This window comes from Clytia hemisphaerica, unplaced genomic scaffold, assembly GCF_902728285.1.
Source record: "Clytia hemisphaerica strain Z4C2 unplaced genomic scaffold, Clytia hemisphaerica genome assembly, whole genome shotgun sequence".
NCBI lineage: Eukaryota > Metazoa > Cnidaria > Hydrozoa > Leptothecata > Clytiidae > Clytia > Clytia hemisphaerica.
Genome location: NW_027103625.1, coordinates 165,569 through 183,166, shown reverse-complemented (window position 1 = coordinate 183,166; position 17,598 = coordinate 165,569). Strand labels below are relative to the sequence as shown.

General features: G+C 35.2%; 2 long non-coding RNA genes across 2 annotated transcripts; one reads left to right on the top strand and one right to left on the bottom strand.

Annotated features, from left to right (window-relative positions):
• Positions 1–4,900: 4,900 nt before the first annotated feature.
• LOC136802474 (uncharacterized) lies at positions 4,901–6,293 on the bottom strand. Its single transcript, XR_010846014.1, has 2 exons — positions 5,694–6,293; positions 4,901–5,406 (listed from the first exon to the last, which is right to left on the bottom strand). It is a non-coding gene; the product is annotated as an uncharacterized lncRNA (long non-coding RNA).
• A 7,672-nt stretch (positions 6,294–13,965) lies between these two features.
• LOC136802468 (uncharacterized) lies at positions 13,966–15,736 on the top strand. Its single transcript, XR_010846012.1, has 2 exons — positions 13,966–14,019; positions 14,986–15,736. It is a non-coding gene; the product is annotated as an uncharacterized lncRNA (long non-coding RNA).
• Positions 15,737–17,598: the final 1,862 nt, after the last annotated feature.

Below are 17,598 nucleotides of genomic sequence, written 5' to 3'. Positions count from 1 at the left end.
AGAGTACAATTTCCTTACCGTCGAAAAAAGACCTTTTTCTCTCAAAATTGGCCTTTTTGTCTGAAATGAATTAGTGAAATGATGCTTAATAAGGTTTAGAGCCACTCGATTCTTCATATTATACTCAGAGGGGTACTTAGCAACAAGTACGGGCTAAATGTGTCCGGTCAGCACTTTATAAGTATGATTTACGGTAAGACATGATCCCGGAAACTGTGAAATATCCAAATAATTAATGAAAATTCTCTCATTGCATCTCAACATTAAACGAGAACCTTCTGTTTTTTAGATTGACTAATGCAAAGAATTATGAATAATGTAATCGTTACAGTGTGTATTTTACAGACCAGATTTAAGTGCTTCTAGGAGCTTGTCTTGTTCTAAAACGCTTTGGATTACTACAGAAATACCCGAACTTGAGAATTTACTGAGTTAATCCGTCAAAATTTGCCAATTCCTTTATCTTTATTGTTCATGCATGAAACGAGATTTATAGGGCTTAGAATCTGTGTTGTCTGTAGGGCCAAAAAACGTCGGCATAATATGGCTTCGAGAGGCAATAATCCTAGGCCATTGTAGGAAGCCTAGTGATGGAGCCATATTTGTGAACCTACTTGGAGCTATTCTGGTTACTGTTACAATTATAAGAGGTGTGGTCCAATGCATCATTGTATATCCGCTTTAACTACATGAATGCAACACAACGCCTTCAGCTAGTTGAAGAAGCCAGACTGTAGGAATTTTAACTAAAAGCGCTTTAAAGAAGTTATTGCCATATAAAATAATGCTTTAAGCTACATGTCCAAAATATCCCTGTTTTCTTACAAAAATCTAAGTATAATATTAAGAAATCTTGATTTTAAAATTCTTATTTGTTTCGGAAATGGCTTGCTGATGGTGATCCCATTTTCCTTTCCCCTCGTGAGGTTTTAAAGTTTTAGAATCATCTGGTCTCTGTGGCTTTGTCAGAACATGAACAAACGACTGGACATCCTTCTCCTTCGTAAGCACTGCTAGCTTCGTTGCCGCCTCGTTAAAACATAAAATGAAACAATAGGTGTCGATGATCTACCTTGGGAATACCTTGCTAACAACGTCAAAACTTCGACAAAAGTCTCTGTTGTTCTACACTTCTCCAGTCTTTTATCTATATCATAACAAAGATAACAGATGCGAAATCATCGTCATTTTTCAAAACTCCGATGAAATAATATCGATTACTTTAAGGGCAGAAACTTTCGCGGGTGGAAACTTTCGTGTCTTTCGCGTTTTTGGCAGTTTCTGCCAGGTAAGAAACTTAACAAGAAATTCGCGTTATAAGTTAATTTCCCGAAAAATGAAACTTTCCTAAAAATCGCGAAAGTTTTTTCCAAGTTTTAAAAGCCGAAAAATCTAAATAAAACGAGGACTTGGGGAAAGGCTGGGAGAGGATAAAAATAATTTCGTCCTAGCTATAAGGGGATGTAGATTCTCAAGACAGTTAATAAAAGACAGGATTTTTGAAAATGCTTCGATAGCTTATTTTTTGTATTTTCTATAATGATTTACTCGATAGTGATAGAATTCCCTTGCTCTTTTGTCTTCTTTTTACCACCTGAGGACATTTCACGAATATCTCTGCTTCCATTTCCAGCTTCTTCATTCGACTTTTCTTCCTTTTCTTTTTCTCGAATGGGGTGGTGGATAGCGGTAACGTCATCACGAAATGAGATTTGAAATAATATTTTATTCACTTTCCCTAGCCATTCGCGAAAGTTATTGCTAATAAAATTGAACATTCACAAAAAACCACGAAAGTTTCTTCCGTAAATTTTCTTCAAAAAGTAAAAATCGCGAAATTTAAATCCGCGAAGTTTCGCGACTTTTCGGTCTCGCGAAACTTTCTGCCCGCGAAACTTTCTGCCCTTAAAGTATATAGGATTGAGAGTATAGGATTCAAATTATGATATTCTTATGACACAGGCTCGCAACTTTGGCATACTTTTTTTTTCAAGTCAATAAAAAAACTAATTGGAATGACAAAAGTGAGTCAAAAGTATACACGCAGTTGAAATTCTCCATTTCAGCGTATAAAAAAATTTGAAAATAATTATTTTGTGACTTAAGAGTATAACTAGCCGTATGCGCAGCGTTGCACGCTGCGTGTCCCAATCCAGCAAATCACTACACATCTAAAAAAACCAAACGGAAGAATAAAGATAGCTGCTGATTGATGATAAGATTTTGATTTTATAAAAGAAAGGAGAAAAAAGTTCAACGCCATGAAGAGGAGGCTTTGTAGAGCTTTGTTAGATTTTCCAAAACTTTTTATTAAACGTTGTAAACACACACGTTTTAGCATATTAATATATAGATTTTCAAACTTTTAAGCTATCTATCAATCATTTTACCTATAAGTAATTCAAAGAAATAGCATTATTGTGACGGAAAATCAACGGATTTTTTATACCGATTTTAAAATACAGGCGGCAACGAAGCTCGCTTCAAAGACACAATGGAAGATAGACGTCCAGTTATGATTTATCCCATGTGAAGGCGCAGTAGTGTACCAAGTATTGACCGTCGTCTAGGAGATCAGGACTAACTCCAACTCGGTACTGTGTTTCACTTAATGAAAAGTGAATGCTACTTTGCTAGGACCAACCCATACCATGTGATGGTCGTAGGGTGGACAGAAACTCTACAGGCCGTTCAGCGACTGTGCGACAAATCTGTGCTAGTGTCTAGACAAGCTTGCAAGAAATAAAAACTTTGGGGCTTTGTTGTTTTTTAGGAAAATGATTCAAAGTCTGACGTCTGGCGCATACAAAGCTATCCAGGCTTAGTGGTCTCAAAGCCAGACTAATTTCATCAAAATTTTATGCTTATGTAGCTACGCAGTTCTGGAAGTTCTAAGCACTTCTCAAAGTCTCAAAGACAGGCTACACAGATTTCTCGTTACATGCATGAATAATAAAGATATGGGAATTAGAGGATCTTGACGGATTTTACTCAGTAAGATTCTCCAGCTCGGGTTTTTCCGTGGTAAGTTTAAACATTTTAGGGCAATATAACCACCTAGAAGCACTTAATTCTGGTCTGTGAAATACACACAGCGATTTACATGTATTCTTGATTCTTTGCATGTGTCAAACTAAAGAATAAGGTTCAACTTTGTTTAATGTCGAGATACAATAAGAGACTTTGTCAAATCTTTGAGTAATAGCTTGAAAGTTTCACCGTTTTTTGGATCAAATCTTACCAAAAATAAAATGCTTATAAAGTGCTGACCAGACACATTTAGTCCTTATATATTCCCCAGGTACCTCTCTGAGTATAATATGAAGAATCGAGTGGCTCTAAACTTTATTAAGCATCATTTCACTAATTCATTTCAGACAAAAAGGCCAATTTTGAGAGAAAAAGGTCTTTTTTCGACGGTAAGGAAATTGTACTCTGGTCTGTAAAATACACATTTTTACTGCAAAATTTTTGAAAATTTGCACAAACAATTTTCAATGCCTTTTCTAGGAGCACACAAAGTTTTGATATGTTTAAAAGCATATTTCTTGAGATATGACTAAAAGAATTGCCGCACTCCATGAAAGCCCGCCTACAACTGCAGCCAAACCTGAGAAAACGAAAGTGATTTATATCTCGAGATAGGAAAGTTTTCAGACCCAACTTTGTATCTCAAAATTAATCAGTATCAAATTTCTGATCGATTGATATATGATAAGCCTATATTTGGGTTGAAAGAATTTTCAGTTTTGCCTACAGGGGTCACATGACCAAAAATCCGCCATTATGGATACCCAGGTGAGAAATCCAGGTGGCCCAGAAGCTTAAAATATTCTTATTACCATAAGGAACAAGAAAAACCCCAATAAAGTTAGTCCACCAAATGGATAAGATACTTCCTGGCTCGTACCTGTATAATAGTAATACTTTCGCTAAGCGAAATTAAAAATTTTATAAAAATAAATTATTAATCGATGTCTTGCTTTTCCGGAATCATTGAAAATTTAATTAATAAAAGTTACAAAGAACGACAAAATACATACAGAAAAATAAAAATCAAGTCAATAATATTTATAAAATGTCTTAAAAAAAGAAACATATGAAATATACACAGTATACAAAATATCTATCTAAAATCAATGCAACGTGTGCAGTTAAATCTTACTTACAGTATCACAAAAAAAAATTAACTGTGATGACAGATATAGAATCTATAATAATCTATACAGCGGGCATTCTACGTAAAAGCCGGGGGCTACTAGGATTGCGAGCTGACGGGGGGGGGGGGTGCCGCCTGACTTTCGACTCTCAGACCCGCCTTAGCGGGACTAAAAAGGAGAAAACAATGGAAAAATTTTTGAATTTTACGCAATCCTTACCGGGACAAATTTGACCAATTTTGACCAAATTTCGATCTTTCTGGGGGTAAAAAGTTGAAATTTTCCTATTTCACCTACCATTAGTGGGACAGAAATTTGATTTTCTGATTTTTCCGACCCTTAGCGGGACTTTGGAAATCCACTTATTTGCCTAAGTACCCCCCTCCCTGGGCGTAAAAGTAACCGTGGCAACCATCCAGGATCTTGAATAAAGGCGGCCAAAATATCCGGGATGAAAGCTAACAAACGTAAGGTCATAATCTTGCTTTCTAAGTTGATCTTTTGACGAAGGTTGAATAAAAAGGGTCTTGTCAAAAATTTGCGAAGCAGTCGCGTTTTTCTTGTCTGACTCGTATCCCTTATAACAAAAACTATTTCATGAATGTCAAGAGCAAAAAAAATGATATTCGTCGAGAGAAATTTGGCACTCGTTGGGGACCTTTACACTAGTGTAAATACAGCCACAGTTTCGTTCATCCAAGACGTTACGTTAGATGAGACAAGATCTAATAACACTGGGATTACATAACTTCATGTCGATTTTCTAAAATTACTAGATCTGTTAAAATAACTCGAAGATGAAGTGTTCTGGTTTGAATTCAAGTTTGGTGCACTTGAGCTTCTTTTAACGTTATTGATAAAGCTTGTGCTATTCCGATTATAGGAAGATAGGGTGTTCAGATTTGGCATGCTTTTCACGGATGTGTGACATATATTTTTGCATTTCTTCTCCGATAAGTCTTTAAATGTATTTAAGGAGTTGTTACTTCGGCTTATCATTGCTACGCCGTAGCAATTTGTGAGGGATTTTGTCTTAGGCATCTTCGAATGTTATGGTTAATTCAGACGCCCAAAAATAATCTGCGAATGTCAAAGGAATATAAGAGTGGATATCTCGACTGACGATCCTCGTGTTTCGTTGCTCGATGAAAGCTGCGTGGAAAAATGTCTTGAATAAAGGAAACAAGGGATTCCAAATCTCCTAAAGTCAGATAATATCGTTTTGTGTGTTGTAGTTCTTTTTGGTCTATAAAAGAGAAACATCCTGGGATAAATTTGTCATAATCGTTCACAGATGACCACAAAAAAAACAAGTTTTTACTGTACTGAAATCAGGCCAGTTGAACAGGGAGTTTATAGAATAAGTCTGCACGATAGACAGAACATCTGTCTGTATGTTAACTAGAAGAAGTTCAGACTTAGATATATAAGCTTAATCGTTAAAGTCGAAATTAAAAGATTAAAATAAAATCAATATCGGAAAATTACAATTTCCTATAAAAAGGAAACCATATTGTATGAAAACGACCTTACCAATGAAAAGATATCCAATGGTGTTGACTGGTGCTTTGGTAAATGAATCTAAGTTGAAGTCTTTGTCATACAATCATTTATAGTTTGTCTTGGTACATCTCAATATACCCTTTAAGCAAGCTAGCAATGTACTTGCCGTGACATGAAATTGTCCGCCATATTTGGTCTTCATCTAAGAATTTATTCAGTTCCTCAAAATATGTCCTTGTATATGTAATGTCATCACGTAGCTAGGCTGCATGCAACCCCAAATTAGTTTTGATATCAAAATTATATCAAAACTTATCAGAGGGGATGTGTGCAGCCTATCACGTAGCTGAAAATAAAAGGTACCTCGATCACTAGACAGGAATGGCTTTCAATGGATTCCGAATGGCTTTCAGGTTTTTCCCCTTTAAAGACGATTGCCGGTCCTTAGTTTTCCTTAGTAAAAACAAAGTAACTAACATCGAAGAGAGAGGTAATAAGAGATACATTACAAATAAAGGAATTGACGGAAGGGACATTCCCCATTCACATTGATACTTGCGATGATATTTTCTGTAGGGATAAAGTATCAGCCAATAAAGTTGTAGATATTTTGTAAAATCATTCCTTTCAACACTTTCAACATTTTCATTGTTTACATACGATTGAACGGTATAGGGACGTATATAGAGCTTTTGCTGAACGCATTATCATGTTGGATAATCAAAAATTCCAACATTAAAACAATGACACATTAAATTTCCCTTCAGACATACCGGGTAATACTTTATGGAATATAAACCGGCTAAAGGAGAAAAAATATGTCGTTGTTTATGAAATTTACCGTTTTTTGTCTATTTTTAAGTTCGCTGCCCACTCAGCATTTTATGGTCGTCGAACAAGATGATTTATGATTATCCCCTCGGGATAATGTTATCATCAATATTAAGCAAAATTACGTTGTACTATTTTTAGATCTTTTTATCATTGCAAATACTATGCTACAAAAAAAAAAAAAAAAAAAAAAAAAAGCCAAGAGAGGTCTACCCCTCTCTTGGAGAACAAAAGGTTTAATGACCAATTTTCGACGTTAAATCTGGAATGCTGATATGAAGCGATCAAAATCTGATGTTAAGCACAAATCTTCATTGTATATTTTTTACAACCCTTAGAAATTTATGAAAAGGACCGTTGATGAGAATCACCTATCTATCTAGCGTAGTGAAAAAGCACCCGTCATCTTTGCAATTAAATTCTTGATTATTCTTAAGGGATTTGATTAAAAAGAAATTTATAAAGGTAATTCTTTGTTAAAAGTGTTAAAGAACCTAAAACAAAACTTTTTATGTTCAAATACTAAAATAAATTTTGCGACTATGGTCAGAGCCTTTAAGTGGATAAATTTTGGCGGGGATTAAATTTGGCGAATTTGGCGAATTTTGTTAAATTCACGTCAAAATTTATCCACTTAAGGTATTTATTATATAGGATAAGTTCCAGTTCTAAGAGTACGTAGTGATGAAAATAAAATAATTTATATGGTTGGCTTTGAAGCGTACTAAACACACTAGTCTATCCTTTTACCATACATATCGCCATCACTTCTAGTAATCGTATTTTGTTGGAAGCGAGTATGTTCTCTCACTGTCACCAACTGTTGGGTTGTTGGAACTTAATTTTGCGTAGTTAGCTAAATTCGGCGCACTTCTGAACGTTGAAAAGCTAGCATAATCTCTGTTATGGAAGCTATTGAAAGCAGCTCTTGAAAGTGCGTCCACGCCTCTTTGACCTTCTTGTGGCATTGGGAGATGATCACTGATTGCGTAGTTCTGCCTCTTTAAAAATTTAGCAAATAGCTTCGAAACTTGTTTTGACATAGTGTCCTTTTATCTCGTCGAAATTGATTGAGTTAAATCGAAGTATTTGTGAGCCTCTATCAATCCCTGTTAATGGAGAAATGACCCTCGAAGAAAGGTACAATAATAACAAATAACAAATCAATTTTTTTGTATAATTCTTCTGGTGTGTAGACGACACACGTAATTGCTGAAATCGTCGAATGAAGGTGCTACCACAACCACTTTCGAGCCAGTTGACCTACTGTATTAATGAAAATCAATCAATCAATCAATCAATCAATCAATCAATCAATCAATCAATCAATCAATCAATCAATCAATCAATCAATCAATCAATCAATCAATCAATCAATCAATCAATCAATCAATCAATCAATCAATCAATCAATCAATCAATCAATCAATCAATCAATCAATCAATCAATCAATCAATCAATCAATCAATCAATCAATCAATCAATCAATCAATCAATCAATCAATCAATCAATCAATCAATCAATCAATCAATCAATCAATCAATCAATCAATCAATCAATCAATCAATCAATCAGGACCTGAATTTAAGGGTAATTTGCTTTTTAAACACAACACCAAAAAATCAAAACACTCACTCAAAGTCTGTTTGATGATCCTCCCCTTAACAATTTTCTTTGTGTTTGATTTCCTTAAGTAAACATCTTGCCTCTTATACTGGAAATCTAATCAACTGTGAGCTCTAATCCGTTGCGTTGCATCAAAAAATCCCATTTTCTGTATGTATAGAGAGAACGTTATGTACGAAATTTAAGGTTAGTTTTAAAAGTACGTTCTAATATGGGGGAAATTAATATTTACAAATATCATCATGAGGACAAGCTCTACAAATTGTTTACAAATTTTTGTTATTTCTGATTTCCCCTGCAAATTTATAATTACCCTTGCGTAGTAAAAATCGAGAGCGAAAAATTAACTTCGAATTCGCTTCGATAACCAGATAACTTTATTCCACATCATATCATCACCTTTACGACTCTTTTATTACATTTCCCGAATAGTAGGGTCGTTTAGCATAATTTACAGGAAAAAAATAAGATCTAGCTGAAACTTTCTCCAGACCTTCTCTATAGGATGGTTATGCCTCAGGAAAAAATCCCCTAAAATCCCACTGGTGGAACATCCCTTTTTTTGGACATTTCTTTTTTCCCCAGGCAAAACCCTAAGGGCGAAATTTTTTGAAAATTTCAAACTCATTTTCAGACATTATCAAGTATACCATTCGAAAGCTCTCGAAAAACTATATATAGAAGACTTTTAAACGGGTATAGCCGATTTCATTACCCAACTCAAGATAATTCACGCAGAAGATACTATTTATGGTCAATTTTAGACCAAAGTGTGGTGAAAAGTGGAACTTGCGCATGAAATATCTCGAGTTAGGTAAGGAAATCAGCTATAACCGTTTAAAAGTCTTCTATATAGTTTTTCGAGAAAATTTGTGAAAATTTTTAGGTGTCAAATTTTTTTTATTTTGAAGGTAAATCAAAGTTGGGAATTTACAGAAAATTTCACGGCAAAAGCTCTATTATTTCAGGAGCTATTACCAATAGTTTGAACTCCGAACAGAAAGAGCCCCCCCCCCCCCCCCCCTAGGCCGAATAGGGTTAAAGATTTGTAGATTTGTTTGATTTGATCTACTTTTATGTTCCCAATGCAATAGTAAACACCAAGCCATCAAATACTGTCTGATTTTTGCATGAAGTGTATCAATCAATCAAGAATATCCAAGAAAAAAGACTTGTATAATAAGTATCTAAAGCCCATTCGCTTTAAGTCTGTACTCTTTTTCTTGTGCTAAAAGACCTAAAATATGTATGCGAATTATATCAATTCCCTAGTTTCTATATGATAGCAACTCAGTGCACAGCACTTAAAGCGAACGGATTTTATAGTATCTAAAGCTGAGTCGAGTAAAGCGAAGCAATTTATTGTGCTTGTGTTTATGTTATCCAACTAAAAACTAGTGTTTACAACCAAAAGCGAAATTAATTAGTACTTTTCAATAGACCAAGGAAGTAACAAGGAAGTATAGACAGACTTGGCAATATTAAACATTAAAGCAATATCTATCTATCTTTCAAAATGAGTCATTTTAAGTAATGAGCACGCAAACAAAAGCTTCGTATTGAAACAAGAATGTTGTTTCAAAAATTCCCAGTCAAAATAAAATGACCCCTAAAGCTTTTTTCACATGCACGTAAAACTTTATTTTAGACCTTACAGAAAATCGTTCGTAAGGCTGTCTTTTGGGAATTTCCCCGACATTATGTAGAGTTTTTGTTGATTAACCCTTTAACTGCCGATGTCGGCATATGCCGACATGAGCATTTTCGATTTCTTTGCCGATGTCGGGATTTGCCGACATGGGCACTTTCCATTTCTTTGCCGATGTCGGGATTTGCCGACATGTGCACTTTCCATTCCTTTACCGCCAAATTTAACACTTCTACAAAGATTTCGTATTAGATGGTTTGAAATGAAAAAAAGATAATAGTTAAAAGCTTTTCTATGTTGAAAAATAACTATTCAACAATGTTCAACTCAAAATTATAGTCCTTGGCTGATACTTCATATATTATTCAGAAAATGAAGTCAAAATCGCTACCTTTTGCCCATGTCGGCATATGCCGACATCTGGCAAATAGGTCGAACCTTCTTTTTTTCCCGTGGCAAATAGGTCGAACCTTCTTTTTTTCTCGTGACAAATAGGTCGAACCTTAAAAAATGCGAACGGCAGTTAAAGGGTTTTTCAGAGGGTCTTACGTGACTTTTCCTTCCATTCAAAACTTTTTGAGCGTAAGCAAACTCTACACAAGGCTTTAAAACACTACGTAAGTTTAGGGGAATTCCAACCCTTCAAGGTCTTAAAATTTTACGTACATGTGAAAAAAGCTTAATGAACATAATAGATAGCTGTGATTAAGCCTAAATATAGATGGTATGATATGATACGGCATAAATATTCTGATACGAGGCCCTATATGACAAGACAATCACACTACTTCATTGTGATTTCAAGTCTTTTCTAGTGCTTATTCTTCAAGTTTTCACCGAGATCTGTTTTCAGGTTAGCTGTAGTGAAATAGCTTGTCAAAAGATTCTACCTTATCACACTTCTTACTCAGGCTATTAACACGAATAGCTTACCCTCGCGTTGATAAAAACCGTTCATTAACAAAATTTGAGCCGTTGTAATTTTCGAAAACCCTGTCTATCGCGTTTTTATAAAAATACATTTAATCAAAAAGGTCTCGATTTATAGAAATTCTGTTCCACTTTTTTCCGGCCAGAAGAGAGTTCTTACGGCAACTTCATATGAGTGTATGACTACACCAAGTGCCCGCTGGGATTACAGACAACAGATTTTCCCAATCTATTGACATTTGGTCCCTTCATTCTATCCCCACTAGTGACTGATCACAAGATTTTGACCAGATGTAATACCCTATTAAAGTAGAGTTGTGATCATTAGACTAGCAAACTAGTCTGTTAATTAATCATGTCAGAGGGCGGGAACATAAAGGCGACAGGCGTTTGCTAGAATAGGAGCTGCGTAGGAGAACGAGTAAAAGTTGGCGAGAGGCTGCTGATTAAGGGCTTTCAGCCCTTGCCGCCGACAAAATTTCTTACTACGCTTACCCAACTCCTACGCTCACTTTTCCCGCCTGATACCGTTCCAGCCCGACTGGCGTGCCACTCTATGTGATCATAAGAATCACCCTACCTTTCTGAATTATTAAGGATTCAAATCTGGATACTTTAGAGGCAGAAACTATTGCGTTTTTCGCAATTCTGATCCTTTTTTGCAAAAGTTTCTGCCAGGTAACAAATTAAACCTGAAAAACGCGAAGTTTTTTTCGCGAAAAATAAACTTTCCTGCTCAGTTTTGCACTGTTTGCTAAATTTCTGCGTGTTTTATGAGTTACCGAAACACCACCAAATCGCACTATATATCGAAGTTGGAGTTTTCCCATGCCCCAACATCTTTTTGATGACCATATAATGAATACAAACAACAACAAAAAACGTGACCAATACTGAAAATAAAGTTCATTAAGGTTGTAGGGAAGGGAATTTTATTAAGGACATTTTCTCAATGTGAAAGCTTTAGATTAATTTACAGCAATTGAACTTCGAATTGAACTTTGGGTTTTATAAAACTGAGCTAGAAAATCCCTCATTCAAGTCGGAATTTGTCAAACAATTTATTATTACAAACAGTTTAGAATTCAAAGTAGGTACACGCTTTTTTTTATAAGAATACACTTTATAAGAATGTCCATGGTAAAATTGGCCAAAAAAATTAAGAATATGCTAAAATAACAACATCATGGGATTTGGCAACTGAACCTAAGAATGCCGATTTTTAGAGAATTTTTTCTGTAAATTGCCAATTATCCTCCAGCAATGCTAAAAGCTTTCACAAAAATGCAATATCTTTGCTCGTGGTATGTATTAGAAGCTAGATTTAGACTCGGTCGGATCCTTATCTAGGAATATACCGTAATAATATATTAGGATGATTTTCCCCAAAAATATCCATCATGAAATGAAAAAAACACCAATCTTATAAAAAAAAGCTTGCGTGTAGCAAAATTCCGATGATTGTGGCTTATTTCTGTTAATTAAAGGGTTAAAGGGTTAGTATTTCTGTATAGAAGAATGTGTCATGATTATCAAGAATATAATCAGATTTGGCAACTGGTTATTCCTTGATAGCTTTCCTTTTTTGTTCTCCTTTCTTTGATTGGACAACATTTTACAAACAAATTAAACAAATTTCAAATGTCCCAATTACATATATATCAACACATTAATGATCTCGACAATGAGACCAAGGCTAGGCATAATTTGCTATAAATCGAGGCATTCAACTTTAACTTCACATTCAGGGGTTGAACAAATCTTTGGAAGATTGATAGTAAATCTGCGATAGTAATTTTAGACCAGATGAACAAAAAAGTAAAACTTCAAGTCAGACGCTGATCGATCAGACCATATGAGGGATCAAAAAACTGAAGAATTAACCAGTGAAATACATTCATAAAGGTAGAGTATGTTGGACGGTGAAAAAGAATGCGGCTATTATATTTTGATTTTTCCCATAAAGGTAGAGTAAAACTACTGTTGGTCCACTCAGAATTATAGGTGTTGAGCATGTGCAGACGGTAAGGGTCGGTTTTTTTACCTCTAGTGTAAGACATCCCATTTCGCAGACTCATTGGGACCCCTTCCCACTTGAAATATTGGCCAAAATATCGTCTCCAGTGAAAGATCATATTTTTATTTTTGTCACAACTGAGAATAATCAAATAAGCAAATCTTCAATGCAAATTATTGTGCTATTTTTTCCAACCCCACTGCATTTTCTGGCCCGAAAACAATGGAAGACAAATTCGAATTTTGGCTTTATTTTTACCCAACTCTCTGAAAAAATTATACTGGGTCTGTGAGAAGGGGTTTGTAAGGGTCGGCTTTTTTACCTCTGTATGGGTTACAAAAACAACGAAAAGTTTCTGTGAGGGTTAGAATTTCCCCTTTTTGGGTCTCTTGAAAGATACGAAAGTCTCTCGGGATTCAAGCCCATTGGAAGCATTTAGGTTCTTGATAGAGAAGTTTTACCGTCCCTAAAGAAACTCGAACGTATCAAAGTATCTTCTACAAATTTCTTACACAGCATTTTCAAACAAATGAAGAACTTTTTTCAGCTTACTGCACCGCACAAGCACAGATTTTGAAAAGAAGTCCTTCCGCATCTATCTATGATCTTCTTGAAATATTTTTAGGCTTTGAGAAATGCATAAGAATGTTATGTCGAGATGTACCTCAGAATAGAAAATCTACAGTTGACGCTCTCTAATTCGACGTTATATTATTCGATACACTCCCTTATTCGATAATATTGAAAGTCGCCGTCAATGAGAAAATCTCATAAACGACGCTCTACTATTCGAGACGCTGGGTCAAAATAGAATTAGAAGGGGATGGATTGTTGGTGACTTGGCTGTCTTTTATATTCACTACATAGTCCAAAATGAGCTACGCACATAGAATTAAAAAGAAAACAGAAAATCGCCACACGCTTAACATTTTATCGTGGACATATAAAAGAGTCTTTTATATGTCCATGATTTTATGTAGCATTTTGCATACTGTGAGGTTGGAAAGGTTAACTTATCATTGTAAACATTTTTGTGTTCAGTAGATATTTCCCCTCTAGGTTATTCCCCTTTGACAAGGGGACTTTCCCAAACAAACAGATCTTTTAATCATAACAAATAAAATGAATAATTCAGTGTTAAGGAAAACCCTCATTATAAATATACTCAAAAGAACTCGAGAATTCCCTGATAACAATAGGGAATTTCCCATTGTCCTCTATAAAAATAGTGCAATGTAATGAAATAACATTACCATTCCACGAAAAAGACTTTGCTAGAAACTGCTGAGGGAATCAAACGAGGTACAGTATATGCATTTGTTTTTCTTTTCCAATGATGACTGTAGAAAACTCGCCAAGAATGTGATCATAATTGTAATGCATTTTTTTCCTTTTCGTTTTGAATGAAAAAAATGTGACCATAATATAACAGTGATGCAAATTTTAGAAATACTTTGAATTCTGATGGAAATATTTGGGATTTTTCAATATCGGTTGCGCGTGGTCAGTCTGGGCGCTTAAAACCCTGCAAATAGTTTTTTTCCAACATGATTTCATATCCAAATTCTGATTCGACACAGCTAGTCCACCTGTCGAAATAATCTAACGATCCTAACATCACCTATTAAATGAACGCTGCTTATCCAATCGAGCACGTAATTTCCATGCATTCTATATCTGCTTATAGGCCTTTTATAGTGATCAAAAAAGTACATAGGCAATAATCGGTACTTTGTTTTTTCGCACAATCACTATTGGTTATCAAATAGTGATTCCATCTGCATATATTTTCGATCTAATTTTTGAAGGATAATCAATTTAGAGTAATTTTTCCTAAAAATTTGTTGATATGTTGGTGGTATTTTCCCACAACAATAAAATACATTCATAAGCGTTTTTATTAATATTCCATGACGATCACTAACCTTTTGATGTGCTTTTAAATAGAATCGGTCTTTTACCTATAGCCTGTATCATCGCTATAAATCTATTTCCATTCAAGGCTAGAGATAATAGACTTCTCCTAGCTTTATATAACCTGATCTCCATAGGTGTGTCGAAAACAAGCAAGTAATTATTTTTTCCCTAGATTATTTTGCTATCCTTACTTAAACACATTAAACGTACGATACGAAACGAAAACCCTAAAAGCAATTTCTATATTTTCCTCATATGCTTAAGAACGCCAAAAATGACACACGATGTCATATGTTCATCACATGTTGAAAAAACATCTCCTTTAATACGGATTTTTCCCTCTACACGTAGATCATTCTGAAGCAAACACTGGCCCACTGGCTCAACTGTGAACTAATTCCATATGTCTCCAAAGATTATGAGTGTAGGAAGCCCAACAGATCAAGGACAAGAAGTACGAATCAAGGCGCTTGAGAGTAAAATCAAACGGCTCCAATCAGAAAATAACCAATTAAAATTACAATTCAAACTCTTTGAATGTGGCACGACGAATGGTCATTTTGTTTGGAAAATTGATAGCTTGAAACGAAGATTTACAGAAGCTAAATCAGGTGTAACTAAAGCCTTACACAGTGCACCCTGCTTCACGGATAAATATGGATACAAGTACTGTTTAAGGCTCCATCCAGACGGTGATGGACTCGGAGCAAGAGATTATTTGTCGTTATATTTCATACTGATGAAGTCTGAATATGATAATATCCAAACGTGGCCTTTTCAAAAGAAAATTCAACTCAGTTTGATAAACCAGCAAGACCGTTGCAATGATTTGGTGGAATGTATCACCCCTGATGCAGATTCACCGTGTTTTAAGAAACCAATCAATGACATGAATTTGCCACATGGATTACCGAAGTTTATTGAGATTGATCGGTTAGTTGATGAAGGCTTCGTCAAAGATGATTGCCTATTCATCGAAATCAAAATTGAAGACGAGTAGAAATTTATAAGGAGAAATTTGTTATTAATCTGCTAATCTTGAGCGTCTTTTGATTTGTCTTAGTTGCCTTGTTTTAAAAGAAAAAAATAGTGGAAAATTTAACACGATATGATTTTTTAATTGTTACTAATATACTTAATACCATACTGTAGTTGCTTTTTGTGATCACGTTTTACAGAACAAAAGAAATTCATTGATAAAAATTTTATGTCATAATCAGATTTCTATGGGAGTGTGTGGGGTTTATTTCAAATTAGCTGTCAAATTAGCTGTCAGTAAATACGTATGCGAATATACCCTTTGAATTTTAATTAGAAAAGATAACCGTGAGTTAACCTATACTAGACTAGCGAGCATCTCACTAAAAACCGGGATTTTTCATCTCGTTTCTTAGTGAGTTCCACTTGGACGATTTTCGAAAAATAGAAGCCAGACGCAAATTCGACTATTTTGCTACTGCAGGAGCTTCGAAAATTAAAAGTGACGTCAAAAAATCGAATGTTTAGAGCCCGAAAACCCGGGCTCAAAACATTAAAAAAAGTCGCAAAGTGGAATAGACGTTAATTGCATAAAAAAACGCGGGTGGCGTCTAGTATAGGCTAATACTAGACGTCACTCGCGTTTTTCCAACGCAATTAACGCCTATTCCACTAAGAAACTTTTTTTTGACGTCACTTTAAACTTTTGAAGCTCCTGCAGTAGCAAAAAATAGAATTTTCGTCAATACATTTGAAAGTCTTCTATTTTTGGAAAATCATCGAAGTGGAACTCACCAAGAAACGGAATGAAAAATCCCGGTTTTTGGTGAGGTGCTCGCTAATTGTGAGAATACACCTTTCCGTAGCCGCCAATTCCAGCGCGGGCATTATTTTGTCCGTTTAACCACCCTAAAACCGTCCCAGTCTTTTTTCGCACCTAAAGACAATAGAAAAAGTTTAAAAAAGGATCGGATCAAGTTTAGGGTGGTAAATTAAATATAATAAAATGGCACACGCCTGACCGCGCGACTTCGGTCGAAAAAGGTGTATATTGTTTAAATTTTTTAAAAAACGAAGATGAAAATTGAAAAAAAATCTCCTTTTACAATCCTGCTAAGATTACAATTTTTACGTCAGTTAATCTGCTACCTTAGAATACCCCCTTTTCCATAGACCAACTGGGACCCCTTCCCACTGGAACAGTTGGTCAAAATATCGTCCCCGGTGAAAATTGTACTCAAAGTTTTGTCCACGCTGAAAATTATCAAATAAGAAAATCACTGCAAAATGCTTTGCTATTTTTTCCATCCCCACTGAATTTTCTGCCTCGAAAACAATGGAATTTAAATCCCCAGCCATAAAAAAACATATGGGAATATCAATCCCCATCGAGTTTTGGTCCTTTATTTTTACCCCCATCCGGAAAGAAGTGTCTTAGACAATCAAAGCAGAGAATCTTTCAAGGAATATTTGTTCAATCGAAAGATATGCCTGTAAATGCCTGACGTTTTTGCTATTTTCTACTATATTTGAGCTATATATTTTGTAAGAATTCTTTTCAACCCTGTTAAAAATCTAACAGCCTTTATTCCAGCTAATAAGAAAAGGAAAATTCGAAAATTTGGTGACCAGAACCCAGAGAGAGAGAGATACTTTCAAACTCAAATCTAGGTGAATGAGGGTATGCGCGGACGGAACCTCCGAAAACCGACCCTTAGAGAGACTAATTGAAAACTTTCTGGTTTTGGCAACCCGTTAGAGAGACTTTGAAAGGCGAAAAAAACCGACCCTTATCTGTACATACCCAGCATCCATTTTTGCCTAAGTACCCCCCCCCCGGGACTTCTTTACAAGAAAAATCTGGGTCACAAAACCAATCTTTACGGATCGGCATGGCTTTATTTTAGCGGTTCAATGGACCAAAAAAAGGAATTGTGCCGAATTGATTCATATGACGCTTAAAGCAGAAAAAAATGTTTTGAGAAT